This window comes from Pinus tabuliformis, chromosome X (assembly GCF_031772625.1).
Source record: "Pinus tabuliformis cultivar Carrire ecotype Pingquan chromosome X, CPIR1, whole genome shotgun sequence".
Taxonomy (NCBI): domain Eukaryota; kingdom Viridiplantae; phylum Streptophyta; class Pinopsida; order Pinales; family Pinaceae; genus Pinus; species Pinus tabuliformis.
Window position 1 is genome coordinate 546,412,752 of NC_142308.1, and position 13,137 is coordinate 546,425,888.

The window sequence follows — 13,137 nt, forward strand, 5'->3', positions numbered from 1 at the left end:
TTTCCATGTACCTTGGATGGTAGAGCAGTTGTATGGTACCACAACCTTCCTCCAAACTCCATCTAAAATTTGAGGGCATTCAAAAGGATTTTTCTTGAGAAATTTGCTGAAGATAAGACCCCTGCCATGTTACTGAAGAAGTTGGGTAGTCTCAAGATGGATAAAAAAGAAAAGGTCAAAGATTTCAATGAGAGGTTCAACCATATTTTGAACAAGTTTTCGAATGACACGAGACCTCACGACTCCATCACCATTGACTACTACACTTCTACCTTTCCAACCAGTATTGCGTAGTTTGTCAAGAAAACTGTGAAACCAACTCTAAGAGAAAACTATGAAGAGGTTATTGTCATAGAGAAGGACCTACACACTATTGGAGTCATCATAGATGATGAACCCACCAAGGACTCCAAGGAAATGAGGAAGAGGTCTCAGACCTCTGTGAGAAAGGCCAAGGAAAAGGAAATGAACGATATTGAAAACCTTACTCATCTCGTCAAGGCCTTGACTACCGAAATGATTGAACTTAAACAGAGGACAAGTGAGGCCACTGTGAGCAACAGGCCCCCCAGGTACCCAACAAGGAAGAACGCAACTTCCAGTAGTAGAAGCAATCAATGAGCAAAATCTGTGCAAAGTTCCAATATGGTTATGAACATCGAGAAAATTGGCACGGATACATACTGCAGGTTCCACCACGAGCATCATTTGAGAAAAACGTGTGTAGTTTTTTGAAACAGTTATGGTTTATGAACAACTGGAGCCTAACGATGAAGAAGGAAAAGTTATTGTGACTGATGAAGCTCCAAGAACTGGGCATGTAGTAAACATGTATCAGTATGTTCTTGCAACCCAGAAAAGAACTGTCGATAAGGAGCCTTCGAGTAATGGTCTAGCCCAGAAGTAGAGTAATCAATACAACTTGAGAATTCAGGGGTTGGCCACTGTGATTGAGGTGCCGAAATAGAAATTAAGGGAAAATTTGTTAAGGAAAATGAGTCCTCCGAAAAACTCAACATAGAGAACTCAGAGCAATTCTAGGAAGACAGTTCTAACGAAAAGTGTTTCCACGAACAGTAAGGAAAAACCATTCCACTAGAAACTGTAAACTCAGTTCCAACCCCAGACACCTTAGTGAGTCTTCTTGCAATAGAGTACAACATTATAAAAGACATGAAAAAGGTTCACGTGAACATTTCCTTTCTTGAACTCACAAAAATCACGAGCCAGTGGTTCATTCTTCTACGAGCACTTGGGAAAAATTCTACTAGCGATGCTACCTCTTCAGACAAGGGATCTAGTAGGTCTGTTGAAACTCTTGCATATGTGCTTAATGCACTCCTCCTGGAGGAAAACTCACTTTGCTCACCATTCTTGTTAACATTTGAAATCTTTAACTTCAATGTACACAATTGCATGATTGATTCCAGTACGTTGGTTAATGTCATGCCACTCTCCGTGGCCAAGAAGATCAAAGCTCAATGGATTAAGAAAGATGCACAATCATCCAACTAGATAGAACTCATGTCCCAACAATTGGTGAACTCAAGGATGTGATCATCGAGTTATCCTCTAACGAACGAGTTCATCAGTGTATCAACATTGTAATTGTGGACATCTCGGAAGCATATGGGGTATTGCTAAGCAGATACTGGTCAAGTAAACTACAAGGATATTTTTCCACTGACTGGTCACACTTATGGATTCTGTATAAGGGCATGAACAATCAGATCTAGGTACTGTCAGAGAGATACACGAAGCAAAACATAACTCCCTTGGATGGAAATAACAATTTGTTGGCTTTTGCGAAACTTGTTTTCAACAATTATTTTCTAGAGACATAGTTGGGGTGCTATCTTGCAGAGATATCCCCAGTCCCACCAGACACATAGTTGGACCTCCTTCCATGTCCAACTGGAAATAATGAACTTTGTATAGTAAGAAGTAGTAGTAGTAGTGCGGTAAGCGGTCCCTGTACAGATGATATGTGGACCATGTACTTAGATGAAACCAAAACACAGGAGGGCTTTGGAGTTGGTTGCGTTTTAATAAACCTGTTGCAGAGAAAACACTTAATCTCTAGTCTCTTGGAATTCGAGTTCAAGAGAAACACCAAAAAGTATGAAGCACTCGTCTTGGGCTTACAAAAATCCATTAACCTCAATGTTGTTGTCCTGAAAGTGGTAGGTGACTCCGAAATTGTTGTGTTTCAGGTATATAACACTATACATTGTGTGTCACCTCGTCTTAAGAGTTACCAACAAGAGGTATGGTGACTTATTTCTCATTTCCAAGCTTTCAATATCATTTAAGTACCAAGAATGTGTAATGCCTATGTGGATGCCTCAGAAAACACAACTGCTAGGATGTTATTGTTAAGGGATAGATTTACTATTGAAATTTTGTATAAACCATCCATCCCAGACAACATAACTAATTTACACATTTTTTATGATGACCAATAGATACTGTACTTTATGGCCAATGCTGACATATTCAAAGACGCAGTAATTGATGAGGATGAGCATGAGTAGACTCTACAGGACACATCCAGTACAAGCAAAGGCAACCTCATCCCCAAGGGTGTGGTATCACTCGAAAAGTTGTATGACTTGCAGAACACTGTTGGGGACCTATGAATGCCAAAACCCACAGTTATACATTGTCGCATGAGCAGATCAATCTGGGGATAGAAAAAGATCTGAAGTATGTGAATCTCGGTACTTGTTGTACACCACAAGAGAGGAAATCTTTCATCCGCCTATTCAAGAAATATCGTGATGTATTTGTGTGGATATATGATTATCTCAAGACATATGACACATGAATAATCTAGCACGTGATACCAATCAAGGAAGGGGCCAAGCCTTTTCAATAGAAATTAAGGAAATTTCATCCAACACTTGAGCCCCTCATACATAAGGAATTGAGGAAGTTGTTGGATGCTTGGATCATTTACAAAGTCTAACATTCAACATGGGTATCTAACTTAGTCCCTGTAAGGAAGAGGTCAAGGGAGATCTGCCTGTGCATAGATTTCTGCAATCTTAACCACACTTCAGACAAGGATAATTACCTAGTGTCATCCATGGAGATTGCAAACAATATATGGGGTAGAAATGTTTTCTTTGTTAGATGGTTTCTTGGGCTACAACCAGGTTCTGGTAGCAGAGCTTGACAGGCTAAAGACTACGTTCCGTACTAAGTGGGGCACGTTCACATTTCGCCGAATGTCATTTGGGCTGGTCAATGCGGGTGCAACGTTTCAACGTGCAATGGACATCTTCTTGTACGAGCTTATCAGATAGAGAGTAGTGGTCTACCTTGATGACGTAATAGTGTTTTCCAAACAACGATCAGACCACATGTGCCACCTTAATAAAAAAGTTTAGTAATGCCGAAATACGGGATATCCTTGAATCTAAGGAAGAATATCTTTGCAGTGCCTGAGGGTAACCTTCTTGGACATATTATTTCTAAAAGTGGGATCAAGGTAGATCCAGACTGGGTTTAGACCATCACGCAGATTCCCCACTCAGTGAACAAGAAAGCTATGCAGTCTTTCTTGGGGAAGATTAACTTCCTCAGAAAGTTCATCTCTGACTATGCTCAGATCGTCAAACCTATACAAGAGATGATCAAGAAGGACACAATCTATAAATGGGATAAAAGGGAAAATGACACATTCAACCTTATTAAGAAAGTGATAGCAGAAGCACTAGCATTGTACAATCCAGACTTCCACAAAGACTTCTTTCTCTACACTTTCTCTTCTGACACTTCTCTTGCTTCAGTGCTCACTCAGAAGGATGAGTTGAACAATGAGCGACCTATCTCCTTCATGAGCACGAGCCTACAAGGACCAGAACTCAACTACCCAGTCGTGGATAAACAAGATTATGCAGTATATAAGGCAATAAAGCACTTCAGACCCTACTTGCTTTTAAATCATTGTATTATCTTTGTTCCACAGCCAATAGTCAGATCACTGCTTGTTCAAAAAGATCTGGGTGAGAGAAGGGAAAATTGGATGACCGGATTACTAGAATATGATCTTGACACCAAGCAAGTTGACACCATCAAGGGTCTTGGTCTTTGCAAGTTAGCAACAAAAGCAGTCAATGCGCAAGAGGAAGAAGAAGAGCTCATAGGCTGGGAGCAAGAAATCAAAATGTGCAACGTTGAGCGAGCCTCTCCTGCTTTAGACATAAACTCTTGGTACACAGATCTGCGCTGGTACCTTGAACATGGCATCGTACCCTCTCATTTTTCTATTTGGCAGAGGAGGGCACTTTGACTTAAAGAATTTATCATATTAGTTGGTGCATGGGGTGCTTTTCAGAAAGAACCACAACGAGATATTGCTCACGTATCTAGATGCACATGATTCAGACAAGGTTTTACGTGATCTCCACGATGGACCAACTGGGGGACACTTTGTAGGAAACACTACATCACACAAGGTCATGCAGGATGGATACTTCTAGCCTATAGTATTCAAGGATGTCATGCCTATGCCTACAAGTGTTTGGTCTGTCAAAGGTGTGTCGGTTGAAATCGGAAGTCAGCAACCTGTTGCAGCCCATTGCATTGGAGGAATTGTTCCAACAGTGGGGCTTGGATATCATTGGGGAAATTTTTCGTCATTCATCAAAGCAACACTGCTCTATTTTTACCACTACTGATTATTTCACACGGTGGATGAAGGAAATTCTGCTAAACAAGTAAATGATCAGGAAGTAATCATATTTCTACAGCGGAATATCATCTCCAGGTTCGGTGTTCCTAAGTCACTTATTTTTGACAATGAAAATACTTTTATTCGTTGAATATTTATGATTTTTCATTGGAAAATGGTATTGTCTTATAACATTATTCTAACTATTATCCACATGGGAATAGTCTTGCTGAATCCACGAATAAGAACCTCATCTTTATATCAAAAATACCATATTCTCTGCGTAGCAAAATTGGAACTCCGCTTTGGTGAATGCCTTATGGGCTGAATGAGTCACACCTAAGACTTCTTTGAATACCTCCCCTTACTTCATGGTGTACGGAAATGAATTCATCCTCCTATCAAACATCTACTTTCTTCCTCTCCAGTTGTCCCAAGAATCCCAGTGAAAACCATGTCTCTTAGTTCAGTATAGGATGGACACTTTGCACAAGCTACAGGAAGAAAGGATGAAAGAAAAAGAAAAAATTTCACTCCATCGGAGTCGTATCAAGAGATAGTTTGATAGAAATTCGACAGAGAAGACTAACTTCAGTGTGGGTGACTTAGTCTTGAAGTGGGACAAATCCCACGAGGACAAAGGTAAGCACACCAAGTTTCAATCCATGTGGATTGGTCCTTACACAGTCCATGAAAATCTTGGCCAATACACGTATTGTCTTCAATCACTTAACCGAAAGACTGAATCTCTCCTTGTCAATGGCCAAGACTTAAAACAATATTTTGAATGAAGATATGGGGTTGCGCCCCACAATATGAACATAGTCTTTTGTTGTTTGTTGTTATGTTTTCTTCAATTTTCTGTTGCTTTGCTTATGTAAATAAGTGTTGTGTCTTATTGTGTTCCATCTTCCAAGTGTGTGTGGATGAAGTTTAAAGAGTCTTGTGACACTGCATCCCTTGGCCAATCCTGTGTCTATCTTCCTTGTATTGGTTGTAACTTTTGGTTGATGAATTTTTGATAGAAAATGCAATCCATCCGTAAGGAGAGTTTTGGTCCAACTTTGAACATGTTTCCAGTCTGGGAACGTCATGCCTATACTTAGTTTCTGATTTGGTGTTTTCAAGCTTATCCAACTAGTAGAAATGGAGAAGGGGAAGATATAAATGAGAAAACCTAAAGCAGAGGTATTTATATGATTCTTTGAAGGAATAACCTCTCCTGCTCTCAATAAGTCGAGATCCCTCTTCCACCCAAAAATAAATAAGTGTCTATGCACTGTTCTCTTTAAATCAATAAATAAAGGTGAAAGAGAAAGGCTTCATGCGCAGAGAGGTGGAGCAGGTAACTTCACCAGGGTATTTTCCAGGCTTACTAGCAGTGGAGCAATGATTGTGTTCTTGCGTGACTTCATCGAGGTACTGTCCAAGCCTGCTGGTAGCATAGAAACACTAGAGATGAGAAACTACACTCTGATAAATATTAAGCTCGCGAGCTAAACTACCCTTCCCAATTTGAAACACTAGGATCAAGTTCAATCTTATATTGTGTTCAACGGGGAAGGTACAAAGGGGAACCATGTCTGCCCATGGGGTAAGTGGGGAAGCCAAAGTAATCTGCATGATGAATCAATACTCCCTGAAGGACCAAGGCCCTACACTAAAAAATGAACCAAGACAGAGAAGCTGGAATTCAACCAGTGTGTCACCAAGTGTTGTAGTAGCTGCAACACCCTCCAAAATTTTGGCTTACACTCAAATTTCGGAGCCTTCCTTGGTCTTTCCCTTTATTTTTTCAAACACTTGAGCTCATTTCATGAGCTTTCTTAGAGTCTTTTAACCCCTTTTGCTTGTTTGATAAATTGTCGTCTTTTGGCATGTTTGACTATTTTACCATGCTTGCATACATTTTTTGGTGGTTTCAAAGGTTGGTCTTTATGTATTTAATTTTTCCTATCTATGTAAACACTTGTCGCACTCATACACAAAGTTTTAAGCATTGTCGCACAAGTGTCGTCATGGTCATCCTAAAGTATAACTCAAGTGTCGCACTTGTCACTTTTTTTTATGAGATAGTCTCACAGAGGGTAGTGCTTTGTCTTGTTGTTCCGGTGGTCTATGTTGTCCTGTCGTCGAAGTATGCTAAGTGTCGTCAAAATTTCAAGTTCTTCACAAGTTCACTTTCCTCCTGCACTTAGCCACGTCTCCGAAAATCTTCCCGACCGAGCAACTCAGAGTCACCGAACCTTGACTAAACTGCACACTGCGTAGCCTCAACCCTGAGTGATGCAACCTTGCTTCTTGGAACTGAGTAGTGCACAGTCACTTCCCCCCAGGGAAGTTGCACTACGTCAATCCATATTTGAGTAGCCTCTCTTCATCCCTAGAATTGTGCAGCAACTCCTCCCAACCTGACTTGAACTGTGCACTTCACAATCTCATTCCTCAAGCTTCTCCCCTTGCCTACTGGAACCCTGTAATGCATAGAGAAACTAGCCTACCTTGCCTCCCAGAACTGCGCATAAGTTCCCCTAGTGCCCTCCCTTAGCTCGAGCTCATTGACCTCATGAACTGTGCAGATATGTCCTCCAGGTCTCTCTGCTACCCAGTCCTCATTGCCTCTGAAAACTGCGCAGATTTTTCTCCCAGGGTCCCAGCCTGCATCAGCCATTGACTGCCTCAACTGTGCAATCTTTTCTCACAGTGGCCCCTGCTCAATTTTTCCCCTCAATAAGGGTTGTGCTCAGAATTTCCTCATCCACCCTGAGTTGTGCTCTGCGTAGCATCAATGACCAACCTCTCTCCCTATCACCTGGAACTGTACAATGCGTAGTTACTGGGCCCTCTTTCTAGCCTATCACTTGTCTTGGGCTCATTCCATGGATAATAATGCATCATCTTAGATTAGGAAGTTTTTGGATTGATGTCATCCCATCATGAGTGAGTTGTAGGAACATGTACATTCTTAGATCATGGTGAGATGATGAAGAAGGAGGAGGAAACATGCTTGAAGACCCGCTTATAGTTGGACGAACAAAGAAAGTTATCAAGAACAAGCAAAAGGGGCACACATATGCAACCACCTCTCAATACCCCGCATCATCAAGTTATGCGAAGGAGAAGAGAAAGCACATCTAAGAACACATCTATCACTCAACAACAATAGCAGCTTGACATTGTCACCTCAGCAAGCCAGTCCATGTCAGCACTGTCATGAGTTGTAAAAGGGCACATCACTACTATGAGCCATGTATATTGTAAATCAAATGTAATGTAAAGTGGAAGTCTAATGGACACACATGAATATGAAGAGTCATGTCAGTTGAAAAGTCATAGGAAGTTGAATAGTCATGAGGGTAGTCAAAGAGTCACAAGGGTCAAGCATCACCCCTTGGTTATATATACCCCTCATTATATGAGCAAAGGACTTTTCACCTTGGCTCCTCCTGCAAAGCATAGAGAGTTTTAGTCAGTTCTTTGAGGATCAAGGAGTATCTCCAATGTCCCACTATTAGGGCTAGTGATGTACAATATAAATATGTGTATTGGAACTTTTTCTTAATTACATAAGCCTTTTCAAGCCAGCGCGTTTCCATGCATGACTTATGGATGTTTGTAAGAATATTATGTGAGAATTTATATTTCATGTTTGTTTTCACGTCTACTAATATAGTTGAACTATTTCGGTTGTTTTAGTGCTTATATTGTTGGGAATGTGTTGTAATGGTTGTCACTGTTGCCTCATCCTTGCGGACTATTCTGCAGGATACTAGACAAACATTTCCTTACTTATCAATTATAATGACTATCACATCCACTGTGGACTACTCTGATGGACGATAGACGGATCTTTCCTTGTTCATTGTTTGTAACAATTGTCGCAGCCGTTGTGGACTATTCCGCTGGATGTTGGACAATATTTTCTAGTTCATCTGTGTCTCTTCCTTGGTGGTACTATTACCTCTCACTTAGAGGCTCACTTTTCTTCCCCCTTTTACAGTAAGAGAACCTAAACTGATCCAGGTGGATGTTGGTGGCCACCCACCTGTTAGCGCCTAGATTTGCCTCAGGCTGAAAAGACAAGGTTCTAGGTCCACATCAAACCACGCTCAGCCTCGTAGCTAGCCCTACGAGGACAGGAGAGGGCTCTCTCCGAGTCAATATTGGCAAAAGATAATCGATGGGGCTCGAGATGACTGTAATAAAAGCTAATATTAGGCTAGGTATTAAGTGCAAAGGATTTGATTTGAGTTTTTGAGGGTTTTGTGTTGGAAACAGGGAAAGGCAAATTAGGCTCGGGGATGAGGCACAGTTTCTGCAGAGTTCTGATTGGGGCAAGGAAGGCAATCGTTTTGATGCTTTAAAGTGAATGAATGGATAGATCAAACTGGTGAGGAGCTAAGGAGAGCAAGAGAGTCTCAATAATTCTCCTTAAACAGATGAAAACATGGAAATTTAAACAAATTCAAAGGCAGATCATAGCAGTTAATGGATTCTACCTTAATCACCCATTTGTTCAAATTCAGAAGAAGAGACAGGAAAATGATACACATAACACTAATGAGCTTACAATTAATTAGAGAAGAACACCATCAAAACATAAAGCCACATGGATCCCAAACAGTGCTGCAAAACCTTGGTCTTTCCTTAGCCAAAAGTGCAGAGATAGAATGTACAATGATATGCCAAGGCAATCCCTAGTGTCCAACCCTGAAAATGACTTAGGAATTACATGATATAGACTAGCCCAACCTATTCCCTTGCCTCTAGGGGTTGATCTCATCATTCTAGGAGCTGTTTCAACCAATTCTAAACAAAGAACTAAAATCTAGGCAATCAAAACAGCTTGCCTCTATAAGGTAGGAAACTAATTCATTCATTAAATTTTCACTTTTTGGTGAATGAATCCTCTAGAACAAGTAAATAAGTGCCAAAATTACATCATGTTTATCCAATTACATCAATATATATCAAAAATTACATCACAAAGCAAAACTAGTCAAACTGGCCGAATTTCTGAGCTGGAAGGTGAAAAATTGAGCAAAAATCCTCTGTGCGCTGCGCCAATTTCTCTATGCGTCGCGCCACTTTGAGGCTGAGTTTGAGGCACTTCCTGAAGTCAAAATTGAGCCTAAATGTGCTTGTTGGAAAGCCCTGCCTATCTACTTTCCAAATAAAGTGGAATTTCTAAATTTGGTGCCCATTTTCCCCTCCAAAACTTCAATCTCCTAAGACTGCTTCCTGTGTGTCAAACTAGGGGCAGAGAGGTCATTTTTTGAGTGTTTTTGACCTCTTGAGGACTCAAAACTTGCCCAAACTTCTTGGACATGCACCAGCAATAATGATTTTTCATGAAAAATACAAAAATATAAACTTTTTGCAGTTTGAAGCCCCCTAGAAAAAGCGCGTGCCAGGTGGCGCGGCGCACAGGGAAGGCGCGACGCATTGGGCTTGAGGCACGACGCATAGAGCCTGTGCGTAGCGCTTTTTGCAGGAGACTTTTGGAGTCCTTCCAGGTGTCCAAATTGGGCGCAGGATAGCTCGTTGGAAATTTCTTTGAGCCTAATTTCCAACCAAACTAGAAGTTTTCAATTTGGAATTCATTTGCTATGTCAAAAATCAAATCTCCCAAGACTGGTCAAAATGTTCCAAATGAGGTTGCCTAAAGGGAGAGTGCTGTTACAGTCAACTTTTGAATGTCTTCCTCAACTCCAAATTGAGCTCATGATAGCTCATTGGAAATCTCTTTGTGTATAGTTATCATTTTACTCATCAAGAAAGTCATTTGGCTGACCAAGCTAGGAAAGAACTTGATTTTCCCAAGGTCACTTCAGAGGTGCATCAATTCTCCCGAGGCAATTGTATTTTTGACATTTCTCTAAAACCATGACACCTGTGTAAAAAGTGATGGAGGTTTTTCTTCCTTGGCCTGTTATGGAAAAAATGTCCCTCAGCTTTCCAAAATTCATCTTTTCTTGCTCAGAAACATCATTTGAGTGAAACCTACCCCAATGTGTGGAACAAGAGATTTGTCGAAATGAAGCGAAATGAAGGGGATATGGAGCTTCTAAATTCTTGAGGAAATTTTGGGAAGTAGGGAAGGATGTTAGGAAGTAGGGAAAAGTGTAATCTTAGAAATTGAGTGAGGGGAAGGGGTGCAAAAGGGCAAAACATAGGCCTAGCCTTGAAAATTGTCAAGTTGTAGTAAGAAACTAGGGTTTGTGCGAAAATGAGGAATTTGGGGGATCTCAGTGATGGGAAGTGTTTAATAAGGTACATTAAGGATAGGGGAAGGTGTATGAACATCATGATACAAGTTTTGCTGATGATTTGACCGTCCAAGAGAAATTGCCTTCAAAACCCTAGGAGAGGGAAATGACCTTACCTAGGTGCAACTGAAGCATGAACAAGGTGTAAAATGACCCATTGGAACCTGAAATGATGATGAAAACCCTCTGAATGATGGTACACTCAGCTAAATGGTGACATGGACTGACATTTGGACAATTTTGAAAGGAGTAAAAGCAAACCCTAGACCTAATGCCTAGTGACCAAATTTCGCTTGAAGACTCACTGAAATGATAAAATTTGACCTTGACACCTTAAAATCACTTTGTAAGAGCATGTTTGATCACTGGAGGAAGGATGGAAAGACTGACACTAACATTGGCTCCAATGGGGATGGTAGCTCCTTGGAGGTGCCAAGAATCACAGAGTTTTGGGAGAGCAGACCGTGCCTACGTCCATTGGGCCATGGAGTCATTATCTCGACAAACAACACAAGACTTTGAATCATTTATTGACTGAAGCCTGACTCAAACTAACTTGATGCAAACTGAAATTACTGAAAAAACACTTGAATCTAACAAACTAACTCAAAATACTAAGACCTGAACTTAAAACTTAAAGCTTGGTGGTAGTACATGACCACCTGTGTTTCTTACAAGACAATATACCATCAAACTATATCAAAATGCCAATGTAACCAATCAAGAATATGCCTTCTTGACTGATTCTCCTGATCAGATCTTCTGGTCAACAATAGATACTTGTAACTGGGCATCCAAAAACATAATTTCCCATGATCTTCTTCATTACTGAATACTGCAATAATCACCTTCACCGCTGACTACAACAGATTTTCCATTGGATCCTGAAAAACATGAAGTCTTTCCTCCTGCTGAAAGAGCATGGTGTCTTTCTCCTTTGATTATGATCTTCCTTCATAATGTACTTCAGTATGCTCCTGGTCCTCAAAAAATTCTGAACAAGTAAATGAGCAGATCTCCTCTTGAAAGAACACTTCAAAACATGAGACATATGAGGAAGAATCTGAAAGGGAATCTTGAATGGTTTGATTTTCTGTAATTTGAATATAATTTTGATCATATTCATATGATATGACAGCCAGATTCTCATGTTTCTCATTACATTCATCAATCATAAGAAAAGAAATTTCAGATGGTTCTTGATACTCAACACTATCATTTCTATCATCTACCATAAATTCATCCAGAGAAACCTTTTCACTTACTTGACCGCAGATCTCATCTTGTTGTTTATGAACTGACTGGATTACCTCCTCATGAAGGCTGTGTTCTAATGAACTGAGAACGATTTGAACAATAGAGCTCTCCTTCATGGGATTTAGCACAAGGTATTCTTGATCGTCACAATCTGAATCTAGATCTGAAATGGCTAACTTAACGTTATCACATTCTGAAATGGAAACTTGACTTTCATACATGCTGTCATCTTCTATGGATAGATCTGAAACGACACTTTTTCTTTCGTCACTTTCAGCCATATGGACATCTTCAACCTGCTGATCTATAAAGCTGCTTTTAGGACTGTCATCCTTTTCAGAAGAGGAAGAAGTTCCACCATCACCTTCTTGACCATGTGCACACTGCAGATCTGCGTTAACTTGAGCTAGAACATGACCGTTCAAGAGTTGATCTATCTCGTCTTCAGACAGAGGAGATAATACTTTTTGTTTTCTCTTGCTCAAACAATGATTGTCTTCATTAATTTCAAGTGAAGGAGTGTACAAATTTTCCTCATACTGCTGATCCATTTCATGTAATTCCTGTTGACTGTCAAGATGCAAAATTCCTTCATCTTCCACCGTACTAAGATCTTGATCCTGTTGCAAATTTTCATGATCGTCTTTATGCTGCTGAAATGGATTTTCATACAGGGCTTCCATGATCTCATCATCCATGAAGTCATCATCTTCATAAACTTTCTCAAGATTTTCAATAAAACTATGAACATGGTACAACAGTCCCGAACTAAAGCCAAGTATGGATATGATTCTTTATACCTTTCAAATAATATTGCATGAAAATCTTTTAAACCATAAATAAACGCCGGTGGTAAATTTTCATACCAAGATCGGGCTTTGTCTTCCAGAGTAGCCATAAACAGTTTCATCAAATAGTATTAAGGAAAAGTGA